The sequence below is a fragment of the Pseudorca crassidens genome, chromosome 13 (genome assembly GCF_039906515.1).
Source record: "Pseudorca crassidens isolate mPseCra1 chromosome 13, mPseCra1.hap1, whole genome shotgun sequence".
NCBI classification, from domain to species: domain Eukaryota; kingdom Metazoa; phylum Chordata; class Mammalia; order Artiodactyla; family Delphinidae; genus Pseudorca; species Pseudorca crassidens.
The window spans coordinates 92420637-92435601 of NC_090308.1; the positions used below are offsets into that span (position 1 = coordinate 92420637).

Genomic DNA, 14965 nt, shown 5'->3' on the forward strand with positions numbered 1-14965 from the left:
ACCATTTCAGGTGCTATCTTTACTTGACTCCAAAGTGAACTGATTAAAACTATGAGCATCTAGCTGTTATGCACTTTTGTCTCAGTTTGGTCAGTGAAACTCTCAAAAATCCATCAGATTTTCATTATTTTTATCATTAGCCTGTTTGTATAAAATAAGTTACCATTTATGGAGCCAGTGTTCTCCTTTATTCCGGCATCCAATCATTGTAAGTATTTCTCATGGACACATTCTTAGAAGGCCTATGAATAACCTGGCCTCTTACTGATTCTCCCTTTTGGAGTCTTACTAGCCAGACTTCCCCAATAACTTTCAGAGAGAGTTTTCCCCCTTTCCGGGTCTTCTTTTTGAATTCTATACGCCATAGAACTTTCAAAAGTCATCACACCAATACTAATATTACCACCTACCCTCCAAAAAGCTCCAAGCTGTTTATGCCTATTCATTAAGTTAATACTTTATCAAAACTTGTCCAATTAAGTAGTTTTAGCACAGATATTTTACACATTTTAGCACAGACATGCTCTGTTTAAGGCTGACAGATCCATTAGGAATTAACTTTCTGGTACATTTTCCCTCTGACATTTTCCTCACAACTGCGTTTCCTCATAACTGAGCCATCAGTTATCTCTTGCCTATAGAAAGGCAGATAAGAGAAAAGAAAGCTAAGTGAGAAAAGATATGTAAATAGACTAGCACAATATTGGACACATAATAAGTATTCAATAAATGATAGCAAGTATTCTTACCCTTATCCTCACATTAGTTTATATGTATTAAAAACTGATTACTGGACTGAACTCTTACTTCCATTGATCATTAGATCCTCACAGAAACCTTGGAGGAAGCGAGGTTTTATCCCCATTTTACAGGTTGGGAGACTGCAGCCTAGAGGGCTTAAGTACCTTAACTGAAGTCATATAGTCAAGAAATAAGCCTGTATTTGTCACAATCACTTGCCCATGCTTTGACATGACACCACCACCCATCATTTACCCAGCTTCACCAAGGTACTACTAAATTTTTTACTCTTATTCTCTTCTCTTTGCTTCATACTGCCATTGTCACCAGCCCACTCAAATTCACTTTTAATTTTCCAATGTTAATGAAGCGAGTAGAAGGTGGAAATTGAGGTTAAAGGAGGAAACTTTAATGTTATTCAAGGATGACTTCATCTTAACTTCCAGCCTTCGTCTACCCATTCTCTGCTCCAGTCACACGCAGAGTATTTGCTATCTCTTCCATGAGTCTTGACTTTCCTTGTCTTTATGCCACTTTTCTTTTCTCCATTTGCAATGAATCTCCCTTTCCCTTGGTTCTTCACCATTTCTTACTCCATACTCTCCATTAAAATTCAAATCTACCTTTAAAGCCCAGCTCATATACCAGTTCTGTCCTGCAGTCTCCTGGATCTGCCAAGTCAGAACTAACCACTTGCTCCTCCGTGCTCCTGCAATGGCAATGATGTTAGAAGGGCGAGTGATTTTACAGCTCGCTCACCACCTGTGGGAAATATGTCCTATTTGCCCTTCCACATCCTTTCTCCACCCAACTCTATATGGATGGCTTGCATGGCCTAGCTTAGTAAGTGTCCTTGCTCTGGCTTCTGTTTGGCTCACCAATGAAGAGTACCAATAGAAGATTGTAGGGAATGAAGGAGGGGAGTGAAGTTAGGGTATTAATTCTTGCCAAATTGCTGGGAGTTGGCCGCATCCCCCAACTAACGTATAGTGTTTCTCTGTGGGGCGTCACAGCATCTTTGGGGAGGACTCTCTCTCCAGCAAGGCTTCCTTTCTCTTTCATCTCCTGTAAAGTAGCCACACTTTTACTGAACCCAGGGCACTACACTATCTCTTGATTCTCTACATTGGGCTCAATTTATCCTTACTGATGTACCCCTGATCTGCTGCTGAGACCCTGTCTGATGAACTTCGTAATATGCTCTTTTAAGCTGTTAATTTTACAAACCACATTATTACACTTATTAGAAGAATGTCTTCAGGACGTGTCAGTAAGCTCTGATTGATGATAATGGTAAACAGCTAGAACTTATGGAACATAAAGTATGCTTTGGTTACTCTCGAGTACACCGTGTGCATTATTCTAATTAATTAAAATCACTATTAGCTAAGCAAGGCACACAGATGCTAAGAGGTTCCCAGAAGTAACTTGCTCGTGGTCACTCCAGTGTTTCTGTAGTGTTTAGGACTCAGATCTGTCCAAAGCCTAAACCTTAAGTTCTAGGTCTAAGCAGTGGGTCTCCAACTTGAGTATGCATCAGCATCACCAAGAGAGCTTGCTGAAACAGGTAGTGGGCCCCACCCACAGAGTGTCCGAGTCTGTAGGTCTGGAGCAGGGCCCAAGACTTTCATTTCTAAAAATTCCTACGTGCAGCTGATGTGCTGGTCTGGGTACCAGACTTTGAGAACCACTAGTCCAGGCATTTTAGGTCCAGAATTTCAGGTGTTAGAATAATTTTCTGGTGATAAATGTCCAAAAAACTGCATTTTTCTGTTTGTAAGGAGGTAATACATTAAATGTCCAAAAAACTGCATTTTTTTCTGTTTGTAAGGAGGTAATACATTCAATGTCCAAAAAACTGCATTTTTCTGTTTGTAAGGAGGTAATACATTCAATCTTAAAGAGTCAATAATGGGGCTAAGTATTTAAGAAAGAAGAGTTATTCTCCAGGAAGATGGGAGGAGATGGACATTCTAAGGACAGGAATGCCCTTTCAGGAAACTTGCAAAGGGAACAGAAAAATAACATAGTAAGATTCTGCTATCCAGTGTTCACAGAACATGAGTGGGGTACTCTTGACGGTAAAATGGGAAGCCAACTTTTGCTCACCATATACATACCTTATTCAGTACAAATGTTTATTAAGAATCTCCAAAAGCTAGACACTAGGCATCAGGGCTACACTGATAGAGCAGATAAAGTGCCTGGCCTCACGGAGCTTGTGCTTCAGAGGATGTACATCAGCTAGATAGACTGAATGATGGATACTATATTAGGTTCACACTTCGTCTCAAGAAAAAAATATATCCATAGACGTGATCCAGGAGTCAAATGGCAAAAGACCTAGCCTCAAAGTGAGTGTTAATTTCATTAAATGGTAGGTAAAAATTATTTTATATGCCGAGATAGGCTCTGCTTAAAAGACACACTATTCCTCCAAACGTATTATACAAGCCAGCTTATGAACCTGTGACTTTTTCTAGGAGAAATGTTGCCTTCTTTCCCAAGAAGGGAGCGGTAGGGGTCGGGGTGGAAATAGTTTCATCATCAGAGGCACAGTCTCACTACTACTGCTCAGCCCCAATTCGCAACCTTCTGAATGGTTTCCAGACTAAGTAATTTAGCAAAGTGATGAAGAAAAAATGGCCCATTAATCTTATGATGCGTGTTATAACTTAACTCTGGGTTTAGCATAGGAAAAATTTTATTTGCATTGATTAGAAATATGCTTTATGGTTGCATATATTATTCACTCTGAACATTCTAAAATTATTAGCTGGGTTGACATGATGAACTGCACAGGAGTACTTCTAGATGGCATCTCAATGTCATCTGTTACTCACATCATATAGGTCTAGGAATCAATATGTATTTTACTCAATATGAGATCTTATTCCAAACACCAAAAATATGCCTGTTTTTATTCGATGGTTATCATCATGAAACTACTAGCTAAACATCATTTAGAAAATTCAAAGCAAGTAAATTACTGTATTAACTGTCCAACTATGATTATGACTTTCCTCCACTTACAGCTGAACCTAATATAATGATCTGGTCAGTCTGACTAGGAGGATTTATTCATTAATTTACTCAAATGTTCTGAGGTATATTTTGAAGGACTTAAATTATGGTCTGGTTTGTAGGATCCAACAGTAAGGGTGCAGGTTTATCTCCTACAAGCTCTGTGACCTTGCCCAAGTGACTTAGCATCTCTGAGCCTCACTTTCCTAATCTGTAAAATGGAAACAATAATAGAACCCAAGTTGTAAAGCTGAAGGAAAAAAAGTAATATGGTAATGTATTTTGGCACAAAAGAGCAGTTACGCTGATGGTCATTATTTGTGAATACTGTTGCTAAGATTATTGAAAACCTGTTGTGTGTTAGGTGCTGTTCAAGGACTAGAATTTTAAGACTGTTCTTCACCTTTATCCCAGTTTTACCTGCAAAGTTCTGCCATGCACTGGAAAAACATACTGGTATTTCTAGGGAAGGGGACCACTCAGGTGACCTTTTTGTTTCACCAGGTAGATAAAGTATACAAAGGTTATAGTGTATCTTTTGAGTCCTTTGGACGTCTAGTTACCTTTCACTAGAATGATTCTAGTAGATCCTGATAGATACCTGAGACAAGGTCAGGTCAGTGATGTTGGTACCTTTTCTGGCTTAAGAGCATAGGGCAGAAACACAGGAAGAGAGGTCTTCCTTTTCCACTCCTGTTACTAAGAACCCTCTCGAATAATGACAATCTGAAACAGATCACTACATGGTTGCATGCTGTAGAATCAAAGCAGTGTGCAAAGCAAAGAGCACTGGCCTCCATTATACTTGCATTTCACTCGAGATTCACTTTTCTAGACCGTGGAGAAAGCAGATGTTCCAACACTTTCCAGGTACTGGAATATTACAGTCTGATGGCAATCTCCACCACTGCATGTTTGATCACACTATTCCCTGCAAATGGAATGCTGTTCCATCAAGGTCAGATTGACCAGTGCAAATACCTGATTTTATCGTACGGTCAGAACCAAATTAACTTACTGAAATTCTGCCCAGCTCAGGGTCTACCTTCTCTGTGAAACCTCCTGTGAGATCCCAAGTTACAAACAACTCTATCTTCTTCAGAAGACATTGTATACTATATAAATAGTAATTTACATATAAATATATTATATGTGTGTGTATTTCTTTGTTACATTAAGTTATAACTCCTGTGGTTTCTCTTCTTAACTAAACTGGACCCCCTTATCATCACAGTGGCCATGTACATCATTGTATCCTCCAAAAAATCCAGACAATAATATCATGGATTCAGTATATAGTTGTTTAATAGAAAACAATTAACTAACCACTGCAGAATACTAGTGTCTCTCAAGGTGTGTTCAGTGGATCATAAATCCTATGAGACAGTCCATGAAGGAAAAGATTTCAAGTAAATTTGGGATCTGTTGTCCACTACATCTCCTTATCAGAGACTCATAATTCACAAGACTCGTAAAAAGCTCTGTAGCCAAAGAAACTGTTGACTTAGTTTGACCCAGTATTTCTCTTACAAGAGTATCAGTTCTGGAGGTCAAGGACATTTTCCACCTCTAATACAACATCTCTACTGCCTAGTAGAGTGCCTGGCACTTAGTAGACACCTAATAAATATTTGAATAAGTTTCAACATACATTCCCCTTTTAAGCTATAGAAGAAAAACATAGTATATAGTAGATTTTGATTTACTTGGGGAGAATAATCATATGAATAGATAAATTTACACAAATCATTTTAAAGTATATATATTTGATAATACTTTTTTCCACAAATCTACACAATTGCACATTTAGTGGTGATAGTAAACGAACTACATTTGCTTCTGAAAACTTGCTAAGAAGCATGGCTACTAAAAACTACAACTTGAACCCAAAACAATTGATTTAGTTCATCGGTCCCCACTCCTTAGAAGTTTTAATATAGAAGAAAATAGACGCATATATTTCTTTTCTGCCATAATATGACATCATATAAGGAATGCTATTTCATTAGCTAGAAATAAGATTTGCTTTTGTTATTTTAGTACATTTGATCACATAAGAATAATTCTAGATTTTTTCCCCTCCTGTGACTCTCATAGCATCCCATCTAAAATAGACTTTGGAGATTTAGATCAAATGTCATATCAATTGTCCTAGACTGCTTACTACGTGCTTTCACTATAGATTTTAATGTCAATAGAGAAAGGAGAAGGAAAAGTCAGAGGGAAATGAAACAGGTGTATGCAACACCCCTCTCTACTACCAACATTTCTCAGAATTCTGGGGGAAGTTGCATCTATAAGGGGAAAGTTTTTCACCATGGAACTCACAGTGGTTGAACTTCTCATGAAGAATTTTTTTTTCACTACTGAAGAAAAATATGTTTGATTTTACCATAACTGAAAAGTTCTCCTGTTTCTACTTCTGAGGTTTGCCCTCAAGACTACTGTTTACCTAATGGAAGTGACTCCTATGCATGGAGGAAAAAGTGCACCATTTGAAGGAAAAGCTAAAGGAGTGATATTCAGGTAGCTGCTCACTCCACCAATGAAAACATACACATAGATTTTCCACTTTACACCTCATTTTCCACCTTATTTTCATGATTTTGAAATGAATATGTAGGGTCTGATGAGTTTGTCGATAGTCTATAATTATTAGTGTTATTAAAATAGAATACAAATGATAAGCCATATGTAAAAATGCTGTGTGAATAAACTGCTATACCCCAAATAATACAAATGAGTGAATGGCAGTAAATGCTAAGAGGGATTAACAACATAAAGCATATTAAAAAAATGATGACCGTATTTCATATTTATGTGTCTTTTTCTCTCTTACTCTTTTTTTTTTTTTGCGGTATGCGGGCCTCTCACTGTTGTGGCCTCTCCCGTTGCGGAGCACAGGCTCCGGATGCGCAGGCTCAGCGGCCATGGCTCACGGGCCCAGCCACTCCGCGGCATGTGGGATCTTCCCGGACCGGGGCACGAACCCGCGTCCCCTGCATCGGCAGGCAGAACACTCAACCACTGCGCCACCAGGGAAGCCCTTCCCTCTCACTCTTACTCAACTCCTAAATAACTAAGAGAATATGCTCACAAATGGTAAGCATGTTTTGGATGTTCGATGTGTGTTTGTGGGAAAGAACAAAAAAAAAAAACTGCCTCTATTAGGTCAAATATCATACAAGAGATGAATGAGATTAGAGATGGGATTGGGATTTGTGTTAGTTACTCAATAGCTAACCAATCACAGATATGACAGTGTAGTGCAATATGCAAATATACTTTTAAACAACTTCTCTTAAGTTATCTACTGTCTGTAAAGACAATCACACTCAACTGCTCTGCACTTAACCCCAGAGCTTCTGAGTTAGAATCTGTTAGAAATAGGTATACGTTTCATTGCTTTGGCAACATTTACATGGCTCTGCATCAGGCAATACAACTGCTAAGATCACACTCTGGGAATTCAGGAAAGGCTAGTGTCCAGTTCTGGTCGTTCTACCACCCAACTGTGATGTAGGATAAATTCCTGATTAAAAAAAAAAAAGAAGAAAAACCCTGAAGATGCTGAAACAGTATTTCCTACCTCACAGGGTCGTCATGGGGATAAAAGGTCATTAGGATAAAGTGCCTCTCACCCAGGAAACACTGATAAATGCTACTGATGCTACCATCATCATCATCATGACCGATCAAGAACATATTGCCACATGGAAATTCCAACATTCCCTGGGCCATTCACAACTTTCCTTTAAAGGACTCATATTCTATGTGGGGTCTTAACACCTTCAAATAACAGAAAATACAAGTCTTTAGCCTTTTTTTCTGTAGCTAATTTTGGCATCTTTCACCTCTGTCCACTTAAGTGTTGGTTTAGCATATTCTTGTCACACAAAGAAACTACTTCCCAAAGAGAGGAACAATGTGTCAAGTGACAAAGACACTGAGTGAAGTCTTTCACATCCTAGATTGTCCACGGTACAGCTCAGCTGGTCTCTGGGTTGGAAGGCCTGGGTCTACTTTGCTTGTCTGTTACAGGGGAAGGGACATGGTCCTTAGCATGTGGTCTGTGAAACAGAGGCAGCTGCGGGTAGAATTATAACACAAGCAGAACTGGCTTCAATTCTTCCTTCTTAGGTCTTTTCCTTCTTGTTCAGCTGTTCAAGGAACTTGCCTGCCCTCTGTCCCTGCCAGGACGATGTTACATCTGCCTGGATAAGTAGGTCACCATTGTATATCAGGAAAGGTCTTATTTGTAATCATCAGGAACCATATATGGCTAATTTGAGCAGAAAAGGAAACTTTTGGTAGTTTATGGTTAGGTCTCAGTAACTAGAAGCAGACTAAACAACCGAAAGCCAAGGCTATGCTATTGCAATTATAGGATCAGGCCAAAGTGATGTTATAAGTCCTAGCTGGCCTTGCTACCAAGCAGGAACAGGAAACAGGAGGTTGACCCAGCACTGCTGGCCTTGCCTCTTTACATCATTTATTTGTAATTCAAAATCCAAGAGAGGAGTGCAGTTGGCCAACCCGAGGTCGCCCGACTGTTTTCCATCTGTAAGGGAGACTGAGCATGTGAGTAAACAGTGTATCTGACATGCTCAGCTTGTATAACGAGAGGAAGGCTCTGTTTCTCATCAAGACCCACAAAGTGGAAAATTCCCCAAATAGAAAGGAATTTCAGATGCTTGAAAAGTTAAAAACAACAACAACAAACAAATGCAGATGTGGAATTAAAGACATGGAGTAATTAAGAACCTATATGTGGAGTGATTCAGACCTGAGTTCATATCTGGAGCAAGCTACTCAATCTTGCTGAGCTTCAATTTTCTTTAAAGGAAACAACGTGGAAGATGATATCCACATGTAACTTGTGGTACACATGAAGGAGGGTAGTACAGTATATGATGCCTGGCACATCCTATGCATTTTCTAAAACTACTACTAGTACTATTATTATTGTTACTTATTATACAATTTATTGTAGAAATTAACAGGGAGAGTATTAATAAATGTTAATACAGTGCTAAGTGTCACATTTATGATCTCAACTAATTATTTGTTGATTCAACAAACATTCCACATATCAGAAAATAACCTGTTAGTGTATATATATATATATATATATATATATATATACATATTTTTTTTTTCAGAAGAAAAGAAACCCTGAGGCTTAGAAAGTATAAACAATGTACCAAAAGTCACTCATTTAAGAGGTAATGGAATATTATTCAGCCTTAAAAAATGAAGGAGATCCTTTCATTTGTGACAATATAGATGAAACAGGAGTGCATTATACTGATGAAATAAGCCAGACAAGATAAATATGAATGATATCATTTATATATGGAATCTAAAAAGAAAAAAAGCCACACTCATAGAAAGAGAGAGTAGAAAACTGGTTGCCAGGGGCTGGGGTGTGGGTGGGGAAAAGAGGGGAAGATTGGTAAAAGGGTACAAACTTTCAGCTGCAGGATGAATAAGGTCTGAGGAGCTACTGTATAACATAGTTACTACAGTCAATAATCCTGTATTGTATAACTAACATTTTCTGAGAGAATAGAACTTAAGTGTTCTCACCACAAAAAGAAAAAAAGGAAAAAGGTGTCATGAGCTGTTAGATGTATTAATTAACGTGATGGGAAGGATCCTTTTGCCACGCATATGTATATCAAATCATCATGATATACTCTTTGACTATCTTACAATTTTGTCAATTATACCTCAATAAAACAAAAAAAAGAGGTAATAAAGACGAGATTCCAATCCAGGATTATCTAGCTCAAAAAACTACACTCTTAACCATTACAATATAGTATCCATCCATATGTTGTAACTGTAAAGTGCTTAACACAAAGGAAACGTTAAATAAATGGTATTTATTCTAACTCTAATGCTTACTAGATATTAGTTATGTGGTATGCTTTACTTCTAACTACAAGGGTATAAGGTGCAAATTCTTGCTACACAACATAAAAGCCCCTGTGGTACCCTGTAGGATAAACACAGTACCTGTAAATCTCTCATCTCTCAACCCAGAGGCTCCTCAAGTTGGAGGTCTTTACCCCCTTTATAATGTGGGAATAATGCCTTTCCCACATTTGCACTGGGCATGAAAATCCATACTTCCAGGTGTATACTGAACCTCCACTTAGCTCCTCGTCACCTTGGAATCACCAGACCGAAGATCATTTATTCCATTAATATAAATGATGTAGGGATAGAAGTACAGAATATACAGAGAGTGTTGGAGGAATCCAAACAACAAGTCCTCCACTCTCAAAACAAATTTTAGAGTTCCAAAAGTAAAGAACAATGTTTGGAAATGAAACTAAAAATGAAACATCTACAATTAGCCAAGTATTTGTTATGGGCCAGGCTACTTACTAGGCACTTGATAAACATTACAGCTCATCTTCCTGCAGTCCTTCAAAGCATATAATATTGTTTCTGTTTCATAGAGAAGAAAATTGTATCTAAGCAGGTCAGTGATTAGCCCAAGACCACAGGGCTAGGCTGTAAGAAAAGAAGGCCAAGTTTCAGCGGTCAAGATGGTGATGGATGTTATAACTAGAAGATTATGGCTAATCAAATAAAAATATTCAAAACGGTCCTAATGTATTATGAGGATTTCTTTAGAATAACTTGGGTGCCTTAGTGACTACAGTAGTGGTAGGCACTACAGTCTCTTTAATTTGCTAATCATACAAATCTACTTTAATATTCTTGGTGACAAGGAGCTAACTACCGATAAGACAGCTTCTTCAGTTTTGGGGCTACTCCAGGGTGAAATGCCGGAACGTCTTACTGTCTGCAATGCTATCTAGTTCTACCAGGGGGAATAAAGCAGAACAAGTAGCCACTGTTCTTGACAAATGGATACAGTTTCCGTTTTTCAAAATATGAGTGTCACATTCATTCATTGTATCAGATAGATCTGTCAAATGGCTTTGCCCATTTACTAATGGATGGCACACTGCAGACACACGTTGGGTCAAAGGACTCAATGTCACCTCATTGATAATGTCATCAATATAATTTGTATTGGCATTTTGTCTCACCCTGACTTTAAGGACTATGTGAGGAGATCCAAGTCTCCAGACCATGGACTGATCACCTCTGCTTGACACAGTATTCTCTGCTCATTTCCAGAGGGGACCAAGGATGAGCTCTTGTACCTCTGAGTCTATTCACCCTACCTGGCAACACATACTAGCTGGGCTGACTGGATCAAGCAGGAGCCCCAGAGTTTAAATTTCCAGCTGCATTGGAGGAAACAGAGGCTATGCCCCAATCCCATAACCCCTCACTTCTTACTGCTAGCCTATCCTAGGCTGTTCTTGCTGATAGGAGTATTTCATGCTAAAAATTAATTTTGCTTACCTGATGGCAGTCACACAACCTCAAATGCCGTTTTTATAAATAAGGCAACCACCAATGGAGTGTGATTTAGGGTTTTTTCTTCTGTAGACCCTGCCTACCCTATAAAATCTCCCATTACTGCATCATGGAGACTATAATCCCTTTCCAAGGGAATAGATTCTTTCCAACCATAAGATGAAATAAGAACTTACATTTCCATACTGCCCAAAAGGAAATACATTGATTACAAAATGCAGGAGAATGACTGATTTTCCACATTTGTTGTGTTCCTTAAAGGGTTTTTGAATAGACTTGACAGTATTAAAAAAGTTCAACACACACAAAATAAAAATTAATAAATGAAGAGAAAAAAATTGCATTTACAACAAACAAAATAAACACATTGATATATAAAAGGCTGTTATACATCGATGAAAAATGGATGTCATAAAGTCACAAACATAAAGTATTAACAGCCAATAAAGATATGAAAATATGTTCAACCTTGCTATTATTAATCAAAGAAATACAAATAAAATAATTCAGGTGTCATATTTTACTGACTAGAATGACAAAGTTTTAAAAAACTTGATACTACTGGTATTGATATTGATAATACTGGTACTGATGAGTGTGTGTAAGAAACCACACTGGATGTTAAATTCTTGGTAGAAATAAAAAGCACGGTAACCTTTCTGGAAGACAACATGTCAGTATGTACCAGAACTGACAACCTGCCATTCAAGTTCTAGAAGTCCACTCTAAGGAAATAAACAATGCTCAAAGACATATGAACAAGGATGCTTGTCTCATTGTTTAGCAAAGCAAAACAGGAATAATCTAAATGTTGAACAGTAGGGACTGGTTAAATAAATAACAGAATGCTGTTCAACCATGAAAAATGATGCTGCAGATTTTTATTAGGTGATGAGTAATCATACTTATATTACTAAATAAAAATCTTATAGAACTGTTTTGTAGTTTGATATAATAATTAAAGGTATTTTATACTTGCATTGTATTTATATGCACCCCGTCACAAAAAAGTTTCAAAAGATACCCTCAAAAATGTTACAGAGATGATTTATCAGAAATGGGATTTTGAGTTATTTTTCCTTTCTTCTTTAAATCCTTTCAATTTTGGAGTTTCTGCAATGAGCCTGTATTATTTTTACAATTAAAAATATTTAAATTTACAACAAAAGGATCTAAATTCCTCCAATTTTCCATTTATTTTCCACCCTGGCTCAGGGTATTTGTGTAAAAAAAAAAAAAATCAGCTTATTTTCTCTTTTCATAAGTTAATTATTTTAGTCTAGCAAAAGTTTCACACAGGAAAATTGTTAAGGTCTGAGTATTCTATTACCTTTAAAAGCACTGGAAACTCTGAAATTCTTTCTTTCAGAATTTTCATATAATACTGAAAGGCGGGGGGGAGGTAGCAAAATGAAGGGAAATAGATAGTAGTAGTCAACTTCAATTAAGAAAAAGCAACAAGAGGCAGTTTGTACTCTTTTGATACGGCAGAAGCCCCATGTGTCAACTCATGCTAAAAAATGTATATATACACACACATATATATGTTTGTGTGTATTATATGTATATGTGACACACACACATAATTAATCCACAGTCTTAGGCTAATCACTCATTGTGGCAGAAACAACGAGCTGTTGACTACACTTTAATTAGCTCCTCCAGCCTGCAGAGGCCTCACTAGGACCAAGACAGGAACAACATTCTCCATCTCCACTTGCATCTGGGTATGGTTCTATTCCAAAGAATGTGACCAGAGGTGACCTGAAGAGTTTATGTCTGAAGGATGACGAGTTGATAATTGTAGCTTGCAGCTTCCTCTCTCCTTTCCTTTTTAGGACAAACGTAGAGCCACTTGATGAAGGTGGTGGGTCCCTGAATAACTGAGCAGAAAACTGACCCTCAGACCACCAAAGTCCATACTACACTCCTGAGTGAGTGAGAAATGAACCGTCCATGTGTTGCTCCACTGAGGTTTAAGGTTTATTATTTAGTGTTTAACTAACGCATTTTTTCTTTAAACCTCAGTTGCCTTCTCTGTAAAATAAAGTATTTGAAAAGGATCAACTGTAAGTTTTTTCCATTGCTTATGTTTTTATCTTAGTTTTTAATTCTCAGAAACATTGCACGCATTTTAAGTTAGTAAGTCTACTTTTTTTCCCACAAAGACGGGTTCTTCAAGTTATGGAGAAGTCATAGCAGACTGTTGCTTCAGTTTAAGATACACATTCACATATGAGATGAGAAGGGTGAGGACCCAGAGAAACGCCTTTGACAGAGGGGAGTGAGAGCATACTTAAGAATGTTTAGTAATAAAGAATTCAGATGGGAGAAACGGATGGGTTACATCTAACAGATTTGCTCAAAGGAATTCTGGAAAGGAAAATATGTGAAAATGTATAGCAAAGACATGAAATGCCTTTTGGTCCCTAAATGGATTTCATTTCAAAGACGTGCATATTGCAAATACATGTACCATAACACTTCTCTGTCCACTTCTAGAATTTTCTAAAGCCTGACAGAACATCTGCAGAGAGAGGATGTCATTCCAAGATAATCGACTGCAAGTTACTAAATTAAGATAAAAATGTCCTTAACCTTGAACAGTTTTTAAAGAGATTTTAGAAGAAAGGAGCCCTCCAGGGGGTTGTATAACTATATAATTGTACCCTTTCTAAAAGGCTATTTACAGATACATAATGTTTCCCCTCCATTCTTTAAAGTAAAATATAGGATAAAAAAATAGTTTGGGGATAATATTTGTTTGGGACAGCAGGCACTGCTAATCAGTACCACTCTCTCCTTATTCCTTACTATCAGAGCCCTGGTTTAGGAGACCCCATTATCCTTAAGGCTAAGGTGGCCAGTTTAAAATCCGAGCTGATGAGATCTAAGTGCAAGTCTGCTGACCATCTGTGGTAAAAAATTTGCTCTCTGATTTACACACTGCCTTTTTTTCCTTACTTAATTTCTTTTTTTTTTCCCTTTTCTTTCTTCCTGCCCAAATTGCTGGAACACTATTGGAGATTCTGGGGTCACTTTGAAGCTATGTGGACGTGCTAGAGATGTGGAAGCTGGAAGAGCTAAGCAACGCAGTCCCCTGGTGATGCCCTTCAGCTGCTGGACTAACGCTAGAGGGACTAACTCCAAACTTCCTGCTACCCGTGGAAAGTAAGGTAAATCACTCATTCACTTTCTGTCACCTACTAACTGATCCAGAACTCTAACCTCAGGGTTCTAGAACCCTTCTCAGTATCCCATAGTCATACTCATGTTCCAGACTCCTGATCATCAGACTTGCTTATAGCAGATGTATGGGGAGGGTGGGCTCTTCTGGAAGCCCTGATACTTCCCCCCTACCCCCCACCACACACAAATAATGATCTTTATGTCCACTCATCCTTCTATCTACACTCAGAGGCCAGGGCCCCCAGGAAGGCTTCACTGACAACCCTTTACTCCTCTCTACATGCAGAAAGGGTAGAGGTGTGGGCTCTGGAATCAGACTTCCTAGACTTGAATTCTTAATCTGTTACTTACCAGTTTAGGACGTGGGCAAAGTAGTTACCTTCTCTGGACACCCCTGTAAAAGAGGAACACTAAGTAGCACCTATGTACCTTACTGAAAGGATTAAATGAGCAAATGCAGGTAAAGTTCTTATAATTTTTTCTTGGGTCAACCAATTCTAGCTGCTATTGTTACCTTTGACTAATTTAGGGCAGAGTCCCTTTGCCCTCCTTTGGTTCTCTGGGCCCGTCTCATTCACAACACACACAATCGCATACTGCAGAG

At 38.1% G+C, this 14965-nt stretch overlaps 1 long non-coding RNA gene across 2 annotated transcripts in view; it reads right to left on the reverse strand.

Annotated features, from left to right (window-relative positions):
* LOC137204866 (uncharacterized) overlaps window positions 1–14965 on the reverse strand; it is a 41015-nt gene that overhangs the window by 15275 nt on the left and 10775 nt on the right. The window contains exons 5-6 of one of the 2 annotated variants that reach the window (XR_010933898.1): window positions 14713–14755; window positions 10276–10290 (exon numbers count right to left, since the gene is read on the reverse strand). This is a non-coding gene — a long non-coding RNA (uncharacterized lncRNA). Of the gene's footprint in view, window positions 1–10275; window positions 10291–14712; window positions 14756–14965 lie in introns of those variants that run through there. The other variant, XR_010933897.1, reaches the window with a different exon arrangement.